The sequence below is a fragment of the Berghia stephanieae genome, chromosome 3 (genome assembly GCF_034508935.2).
Source record: "Berghia stephanieae isolate SIO BIC M18660-M18661 chromosome 3, UCSD_Bste_1.3, whole genome shotgun sequence".
In the NCBI taxonomy this organism is placed as follows: Eukaryota; Metazoa; Mollusca; class Gastropoda; order Nudibranchia; family Aeolidiidae; genus Berghia; species Berghia stephanieae.
Window position 1 is genome coordinate 77,422,528 of NC_088362.1, and position 9,438 is coordinate 77,431,965.

At 36.8% G+C, this 9,438-nt stretch overlaps 1 long non-coding RNA gene across 1 annotated transcript; it reads left to right on the top strand.

Moving 5' to 3' along the window:
- The first annotated feature begins 119 nt into the window (after positions 1 to 119).
- On the top strand, positions 120 to 6,898 carry LOC144968500 (uncharacterized). Its single transcript, XR_013644595.1, has 5 exons — positions 120 to 235; positions 2,740 to 2,857; positions 4,552 to 4,683; positions 5,025 to 5,113; positions 6,197 to 6,898. It is a non-coding gene; the product is annotated as an uncharacterized LOC144968500 (long non-coding RNA).
- The last annotated feature ends 2,540 nt before the right edge of the window (positions 6,899 to 9,438 follow it).

Below are 9,438 nucleotides of genomic sequence, written 5' to 3' on the forward strand. Positions count from 1 at the left end.
TGATAAATTTAGAGTATGGCAGTACCTATGTGTCCTCCATGGGTGAACCATCGCTGTAAATAATTAAATATATTGACTACTGTCTCGAGTATTATTGGTATCGATATAATTTTTCCGCCAAAACTAAACAAGAAAAAGGAGTGGAGTTGCCTCGATAATAGGTAGCTACTAGCTAGAGTAGGTAAAGCAAAACTGAAACGTGAAAGGAACATGGTCAATGGCATCAAGATGAAGAGTAAGTTTAAGCTGACGGTAAAATAATTAAGTCGGAGGACTTTTCATCCTCCTTAGTCTTAGCGTATTCAAATCTGTCACCTCCACCCCTAGGAACGATGCTTTTTTCCTTTTTTCTATTATTGGAGTTTGAGGATGTTAGCGTAAAAAACAAACAAAACAAAAAGAAAACCGCGTCTATCTTCTTAGCACATCATCACTCTGACTCTCTTCTCCACTTGTATTGCAACTAAATCTACACATGAAAAGGGAGATCTTATTAGCGGTTATGGCTATAGACTTTCATATGTCCACCAATAAATATTAACTAAAGTTTCATAGAGAGAGAGGCTTGGAGTTGAGTAGGAGAGGAGACTAGGAGGCGGAGGGAGATCAAAATCTTGGTCCCTGGCCAATTTTGGCTTCCTAACCTAATGACAATGTAAAACCGTATTTTCGTTTATGGAACTGTTTCTCTTTATGTTGAAGAGGCGAGTTTGATTTTTTTTAAAATTCTATTCTATTACTTATTTGGTTTTGCTGCGATTCAAGTTCAAATTCATATTTTCTTTTTTTTTAAAAAACTGGCTTAGCAATGGCAATAATAATACTAGAGAGCTGCGCCGGTGTTACCAATACTTAGCTTCTATACCAGGACAAATCATTCGTTTGGACAGAAAAATAAATAAAAAACTTACCGCTTACCGTCAAAAGCAGTTTAGATTTGAAGATACATTTGTTTTCTATCAAAAAACATTCGGTACTAGATAATCCTTGATGAATATCAAAAGTTGTGTTTGAAATTATATCCTAAATATTTTCATGAGTCATTCCTCGCGAAATCGTGTTTTTTTTTCGTCTGTCCAATGGTTGGTGCCCCCTAGTGCCAAGTGCCCTGCCGCCTGCCGCGCAAAACAAAGGTTTTTTAAAAAGTTTATTGAGAAAAAGATACAGAAAAAAGTGTCCCTAGATAGGTATGCAATTTGGTGCATTAGTGCAGTAAAAATTGGTGCGCAAAATTAGTGCGTAGCGGATGCGAGACTGTGTGTGTGTGTGTGTGCGTGTGTATGTGTGTGTGTGTGTCTCTTTCTTTTTTTTTTTTTTTTTGGGAGTGCCTACGTACACGGTAACGGGGCATCTAGCCTCAGGATCTACGTACACGTAAACTGGTTTACCGTTGCAACACAAGCAATAGATGGTCCTCGCTGTCGTGACCGCGCACGCTCGTGTGTGTGTGTTTGTGTGTGTGTGTGTTATTTTTAAAAAAATCAAAACAATTTTAACCATTAATGGCGAGATTCCATCTTACACTCCCCAAACTCCAGATCTTAGTCTTAATGTTATCATTAAAAGACAAGCTTTGCGATTTATAGTTTAATTGAAGCCCGAGTCGAAATATACTCTTAATACTGCTCTCTTGGTGGAAACGATCTATTCTGCATAAGCAATCTGGAGAAAAAAATCAGTGTCACTGTAAAAGGTTAAAATTTCACGAAGTACGCACCGTGAACACCGCTGTAACAATCCTTTGATCTACGTCATCAGGCAACCCATTGTTTCTTTCATCTTTTCCCATTCCCCCTTACTATCCCCCCCCCCCCCCCCCCCCACTCTTTCAAGGGGGTGGTGGCGGCGGATAAAAAAGGCCTTTTTCTCTTTCATTCAATCAACTGGTCTGCTGGTGGGCCCTAGGCCTCTCTACAAGTCCAAGAAATAATACTCACTTTTTCTCTGCTCCAACGAAAATATCTACCCCCTACCGGTCTAATTATTTGTAGCAGACGACAAATTTCTCAAAACGGTCACGTGACACTATAAAAACAACACAGGAAGTCCATGAAAGCTTATTTACGGCATTTCCTTTGAACCGTGTAAACAACAAAATTTCGTTTTCATTCGACTCAACGGGTCAGATTGGCCGGTATTTTTTTAACGAACTAAAGTTCTGAAAAATCAAAATGTTTCTTAGAAAGTTGAAAGATGCTAGTTTTTGAAACAGAGGTAGGTTTTTTAAAAAAATCTTTATATTTTACGTGAATGCATGCTCAAGGCGAGTTGGACGTGCAGCGGAGGTTGGTCGGCCAAAGGCGAGGCTCTCTACCCTGCCCCTCCCCCTCCTCCAGAAAGGTGAATGAAAATGTAAGCGAATTTTTGAAATTAAGAGAAAATTGAAGAACAAAAGAATGAAAACTAAAAAGGTGAGTCCTTCAGAAAGCTCCTAGTGCCAAGGGAAACAACTCAAATATTCCCTCGATTAAGCCTAAGAATAAATATAACTATAACCTAGTACCTTTAACCCTAATACTAGGAAAAACAAACACCCAAGCACCTTTACTAAAAAAACTAAAAAAAGTCCGATCTCGACCTAAACCTAATATTATTATTATTAGTTTTGCATGTTTTTTCTGCTAATTTGCAAATGACATTTACAATAACAACAAAATACAAGTGACATTCAGTTCTTTTTGTGGATTCTGTTTTTCTATTTCTTCTTAATAACATAATTTGTATTGGATATCTCCACAGGTCAGATGGATCTGTAGTGTAGTGAGTAGTGGTGAAGTTGTTTGACCCTGAACTGGAAGGTCCCGGGTTCAAATCACTTGATTCAACGGGTGATTGAATTACCCTTAATTTAAGGAAGGTTTGCAAGTTACTATTATTATATTTATATGAATCTGTAAAAATAGTTTTATAATTTTTAGATTGGCCAGTAATTCTGTGCTCGTTGACAAATATGTGGGCTGTACAGAAAAAAATTTGAACCCTGCTTTTATATGTGTGACTTACACATTGGGCAGGCATGACAATTTGAATGATGGGTTTTGACTGGAATGCGTTTTTTATTTAGTGATTTTGTATTCTGGCACTGTGCTATTATCTTTGTTTTGGTGGTCTAACTGGATTTTACGTCATGTATTCATGTTTTAACTGTCTGTTATTGGCTAAAGTTGGTTGATCATATGACCAAGAACAAACTATTCAGCAAAGATCAACATGGTTTCATGGCGGGAAGGTCTACAGTAACAAACCTACTTGAAACAATGGATGACTGGACGAGAGACCTGGAATTAGGCAACAATTTAGATGTCATATACCTCGACTTCAGAAAGGCATTTGTCAAAGTTCCACACTGGCGCCTAATCAGGAAATTGGAACAGTATCAAATTAATGATCAGACAGTCAAATGGGTCAGAGATTTCCTCAAAGATAGAAGACAAAAAGTGATAGTGAATGGAACAGCATCAACGGAGAGACTGGTAACAAGTGGAGTTTCACAAGGAAGTGTACTGGGACCAGTTCTCTTCCTGATTTATATCAATGACTTGCCAGACAATCTATCATCTAAATGTAAAATCTTTGCCGATGATACTAAGCTCTATGGAGTAGCTAATACAGAAGAAGAAAGAAACACTTTACAACAAGATTTGAAAAAGCTTCAAGAATGGTCCGAAATATGGCAGATGGAGTTCAATGTAGATAAATGTGCAGTTCTTCACCTAGGAAAAAACAACAGAGAAGCAAACTATATAATGAAAGAAAAACCCCTGCAGAAATCCAATGGGGAAAAAGACCTAGGAGTATTTATTGATAGGAAGCTAAACTTCAAGAAGCAAATTCAAGGTGTTCAATCTAAGGCTAGTAAAACACTCGGAATAGTGAAAAGAAATTTCAAGAATCTGAAAACAAAACACATGACTACCATCTACAAGACTATGGTTAGATCAAAGCTGCATATGGTATCCGAAGTTTGAGGGAGACAAAGCCTGTTGAAAGAAAAAACCTACTGTGAGAGATTGAAAGAATTAAATCTCCCGACCTTAGATTACAGGAGAAGAAGGGGAGATATGATCCAAACATATAAAATAGTAAAGGGAATAGACAGGGTAGAGGCAGGATTCCTTAAACCAAACAAGAACATTCAGACACGAGGAAACAGCAAGAAACTGAAAAAAGAACGTTTTAAAACAAATGAAAGAAGGAACTTTTTTCATCTAGAATTGTAAATAACTGGAATAAACTGCAAGAAACCACAGTATCAGCAAAAAATTTGAATAAATTCAAAGCAGAGTTGGAGATAAGCAGCACCCTAGGAAACAAGTTCAATTATAAAAATTGGTCCAATCATTAATAGATGAGGAGGAGCGAAGGAGACTACACCAAGTCTAAAAGCTCTATACAGAGGTATCCAGGTAAAGGAGGGTTTTGAACTCGAATGTCCCTTGTTTAGTGTTTTGCTCTTTTTACATTTTATGTAGGCATTCTGCATATATATTGTAGATGTTATAACATTCAGTTTTGTACATTACTATTAATGTTGATTAATCTAAATTTCAGATGGCATTCCAGTATCTGTAGTGGTGTTCGTGTTCAGCCTGGCAGCACCAAAGATGGGCAACTCAAAGGTTAAAGGGTCAGGGCCATGATTCAGCTTTAACTATAAAATCATTTCCTGGACATGATATTTGAGTGAGTAGAAATCCCATTAACATAACCTGACCCCAAAAATTGTGACCAATCTCAATGAAGTATTATTTCGGGGTGACGCTTCGGAAGTTAATATTATAAGATCATTGAAATCTTGCATTTATTATTAAATTTTTTAAATTTTCTATTGCTGTTGCACGAGCTTGAGGTGCATGCACTGGGACTGAGTTCGAAGTTGCAGGTATTAAAGAATATTACTATTACACTCCTCTCAATGGTTTCATCTGTTAGTATTTTTATTTATTTATTATTTTTTTTTACAATAATTGGTTCTCAAAGTTGACAAATCCTCATTTTTATTTTTATATTATTGTTACTCTCAGGCAAATGAGCAATGAATAAATGGTCACAACACTAAACTTGGGAAAGTCGATGCAGTCAGGACGAATAATTTCTGAGCGCTGCCTAGCAGGTAACTATATATCGCTCTAATCGAGCGACATCTAATGCCTGCTAAAATAAAATAGTGTATGGATGTATGTTTCATTCCAATGGCATATGGCAGAGATATTGTTTAATTAATTGTTTGTTGATGTACTTAGATAATAAAGCACAAAGGTGATTTTCTGCACTTCTGACTGTGCATCTTCACAGATCATATCTGGACTTGCGTTGTGCTAGTGCAGTCCATAGTTTTCGTTGTTATTGGGGAGTGCTTTAGTCATCTTGGAAATAATGTCCCAAAAGTTGTGTCATCTGCATGTGTATGACGATTTTCTATTTATAAACAAGAGTGCCGATGGTTTTCCTCGGATCTGCGGAAATCCGCGGTTTTGTAGTTTAGAGGAGGAATTTCCTCCTTTTTAAAATTACAATTTCTCAAAACAATGTGAGAGTTGATGTGTGGTGGAACACACAGGTGCAGTTTTCCACTCTCCAGAAGTTAGCTAGAGTATCAATGATAGTCTATCATCTCAATTGCTCTAAAAGTGGGGTTTAGTGCAGTAGAAATGGGGCAATCGTTCAACATTTTCCTACTTTTTCACTTTTTGTCACCACCAGCACTGAAACAAACAAAAATTCTGGGCTTTATTACACATGGTGCTTGAGTTTTTCATCAAATTTCTTTGACGCATTGATCAATGATTCAGTGTTCGATTTGGATTGATAGCCTATCAGAAGATTTTCAAAGTAATCTTGTGTTCCTCTGCTTGGGTTTCAACAAGGGTATCTCAGCTGTAAAGCCTTTTTTATTCCACTTTGGCAAGAATGATTGAAATTTGAGTTAATCTGTTTTTGTCATGGGTGTATTTTTCTAGAATTCGAATGATGGATTGGTGGTCCCAATCTAAAGTAGTCAGGATTAATCTCAATAGATTAATAGACTGCTCATTTATTTAGCACTTATCAATCTAGGGGGATCTTTGGCTCCATATTTCCAAGCCTTGTTTACACCACCATTTGTACATCGTCACCTCTTGGTTATTCATGAATAAATGCTGATTTCTCTAGATTACTTTCGTTATTAACCTATTGCCATTTTTTTTTTCCTCAGATGCTTGTCCCTATCCTAGTACCAGACATTTTACTGATGAACAGCGAGCTGTTCCTGCTCAGAAAAATATAGATCACAAGAATGCCACATATAGTGTGGTCATGAGTGGACAACCATCTTTGATGGAAGGAATAAGGAGCTTCATGGGTTATCAGAGGTTTTTCAACACTGCTTACTCATTTGAATTTCAACACTAACAGGAGATGATTCGTTCTGTACTGTAGATGAAGTTTGTGATTCAATCAAAACGTTATATGTTGTGTACAAAGTTAAAACCATCATCTTGGACATGGAATTGTGCAAAGTTGACTCAAGGAGTTGTTACCTAACACCAGCATAGTCCTGTGTCAGTTCCTTGTTCATCAGCATTTCACAATAAAAAGCTTTGAGGACTTGATTCTGAAAGGAGAGAAGAGATTTTAAAAGCATGTGTTGTTGTAACTCAGTAGAACAGTACAATGATTTAAAACTTGGTTTTTTATTTAGACGTTGGCTATTTTTATAGACAATTGAACTCCTTGTTACTCTGTTGGATTTGATGTTTTCATCGGGAGTTGGGAACTTTTGGAAATTCAACAAGTTTAATTGTAAAACATTTGTTCTCAGCTTTGGATGGCTTTTTTGTATTAAAACTTAAAATACATTAAATAAATTCACTTTGTATAATAATAAAACATTGATACCTATAACCATTTTGATCTATTTACGACGTTTGTGTTTTGTTAGCTGTTTAAAATATGATATAACGTCAATACCCAATAGAGCAGTAAAGTTAGGTGACCCAAACGTAAACAAAGGTCGAGAAGCACGTGGCAAACCACGTGTTCCTGTCTTGACAGCTCACGTTCCAATGTAAATAATAGAAAAAAATAACCTTTCAAATTTGGCTGTTAGGTGGCAAAAGAAACACATATTCATAAATACTCGATCATGCATCAAAGAATGCCTAGATATGGATATTTTATGGAACAAAAGGTAAAATTTTCTAAAATTTATCAAAAGTTACAGTCTATTTTTAGACCAGAGCAAATTATTGCGCTGGTGTGGACAAAACGAGAATTATTCGGAGCCTGATTTTCATAATAATTTAGCCTTGTATTATTATTTCTGCAACTGTTAGATTTTATGTAAACATATTTTCAATACTGAAAGTGTATTGCCTACAACTCAAACTACAAAATTGGGAGACCTATATTGTGCGTAAAGTATTCCGGTCCCTAACGGAAATCACTAGCAACTTGTTATTGTTTACGTTTGGGGCACCTAACTTTACTGCTCTATACCAACGACTAGGTATTGAATGAAAGCACCGATGACTAGAGCGATGCTCGAGACTTTTTTGAGTCTCGAGACTCAACAAAGCATCGAGACGCAAAAAAGTCTCGAGCTTCGCTGGAATCATCGCCGACGAGAGAGGGGTGAACAATGCAGATAGTACACATTGTTAGTAACGCGTGCGTCGCTCGCGCAGTATAGTCTCGAGACTCGGGACTCAATACGAGAAGCATCGACGACCAAGATTCTCGAGACGAGAAAAGCATCGAGAACTAAGTGGAGGTCGGGAAATTCTCAGTCGTCGATGACCTGACTTCTCAAAACCTAAAGCGTCGATGACCTTTTGGTGACCCGGATGCCCTCCCCTATCAGTAAACAGCAGGGTTGCCAGATTAATTTCAGGCATTCTGCCAACTGGATTTTAAAAAATCTTATCAATACCACAAAAATCTGCCAAACCGTACTATTTAGAGTACCCCCTTTGAAAACGCATCAGTTTTGTTAAACAAAAAATTCGCAAGGCCGATGTCATAATTTTTTTTTCATTTCCCAAGTTTAAAAAAATCACTAATGCATAAAAATTGCCATGGAAAACGTGGAGTAGGTCATACATTCATTCCTATGCCTCGGAAAATAAAATCTGCCAAACTGCCAAACCGATTTTTCTCTGCCAGACGACTTCAAATTCTGCCAAAAAAAGACATTTGGAAGAAAATCTGCCAAATTGGCATAAAAGGAATAATAGGAAATTCCCGAAATTCCGTTTAGAATGGGAACAGTGTTTTTAGTCCACCTGAAATAGATCTCAATTCTCGAAGGAACTGTGTTTTCAGTCCACCAGTGGACCGAATACACAGCCGTGTTTTCAGTCCACCAGTGGACTGAATACACAGCTGTGTATTCAGTCCACCGGAAGAGATTATATTTATACAGGCTAAACTGTTTGACCTCGTGCGAGAAAGCGAAATGGCCGGCTGTTTTAGTTTTAGCACAGCGTATCTGTAACCGGGGTGGGTTGAGTTAGGTGTTCGAGCTCCTTTCAAGGCATAATTTTGTCTTTCTTTCTTTCTTTTTTTTTTTTTCTACTCCCTTGGCAAAACATTCTTAATTTTCAACTTCAATACATTGATACCATTCCTGGTGACTTGAGACATTTGAACGACATTTAACATTTTTTTTATATATTTACTTTTACTCACTTTTAAGATTAATATTTTAATTTAGACCACAGTGAGACGTCAAAATTTATTGCCTTGTGCTTTCCTTGTACGTAACAATATGAGTCAGGAGAAAAACGAAACAACAAAAGCGAACAAACAAAACACCCCCCCCCCCCAAAAAAAAAGAAAGAAAGAAAGAAAACAAAAAGTTAAGAGAACGATTTTATAGTTATAGGGTCTTGAGTATGTTTGAGGCCAGTGATCGATGTGAAAAGTGACCAAATAGTACCTTACTCGGGCAAACAAAACTAAAACTCTGATCTCCTTGGAAAACTTATCGGTTTTGATAATCACAAAAATTCTAACGGACTAGGGAAAATTGAAAATAGATATAAATGACTCTACATTCTTTTAAGGACTCTATTGTTTTTATAGGTTTGGTGGCGCTTATAAAACATTGAGGTCATTTTAGGGCTAGGAGAATGGAAGAAGCCTAGCAGTCAAAAAATTCTAATCTTACAAGACATGATAGTGATAGACAATAAACAATAGACTAGCCCTACAACTACAAGACAAAGAACAAGACACAGGCGTGCTCGAGGCCAGTGATCGATGTGAAAAGTGACCAAATAGAACCTTAATTGGGCAAACAATACAAAACTCTGATCTCCTTGGAAAAATCACCGGATTTGATAATCACAAAAATTCTAACGGACTAGGAAAAATTTAAATTAGATATAAATGTTAATTTTAAATTAATTATAGAAATATTATTCTCTGTGTTGCCAATTTTGACCAAATTGGTCA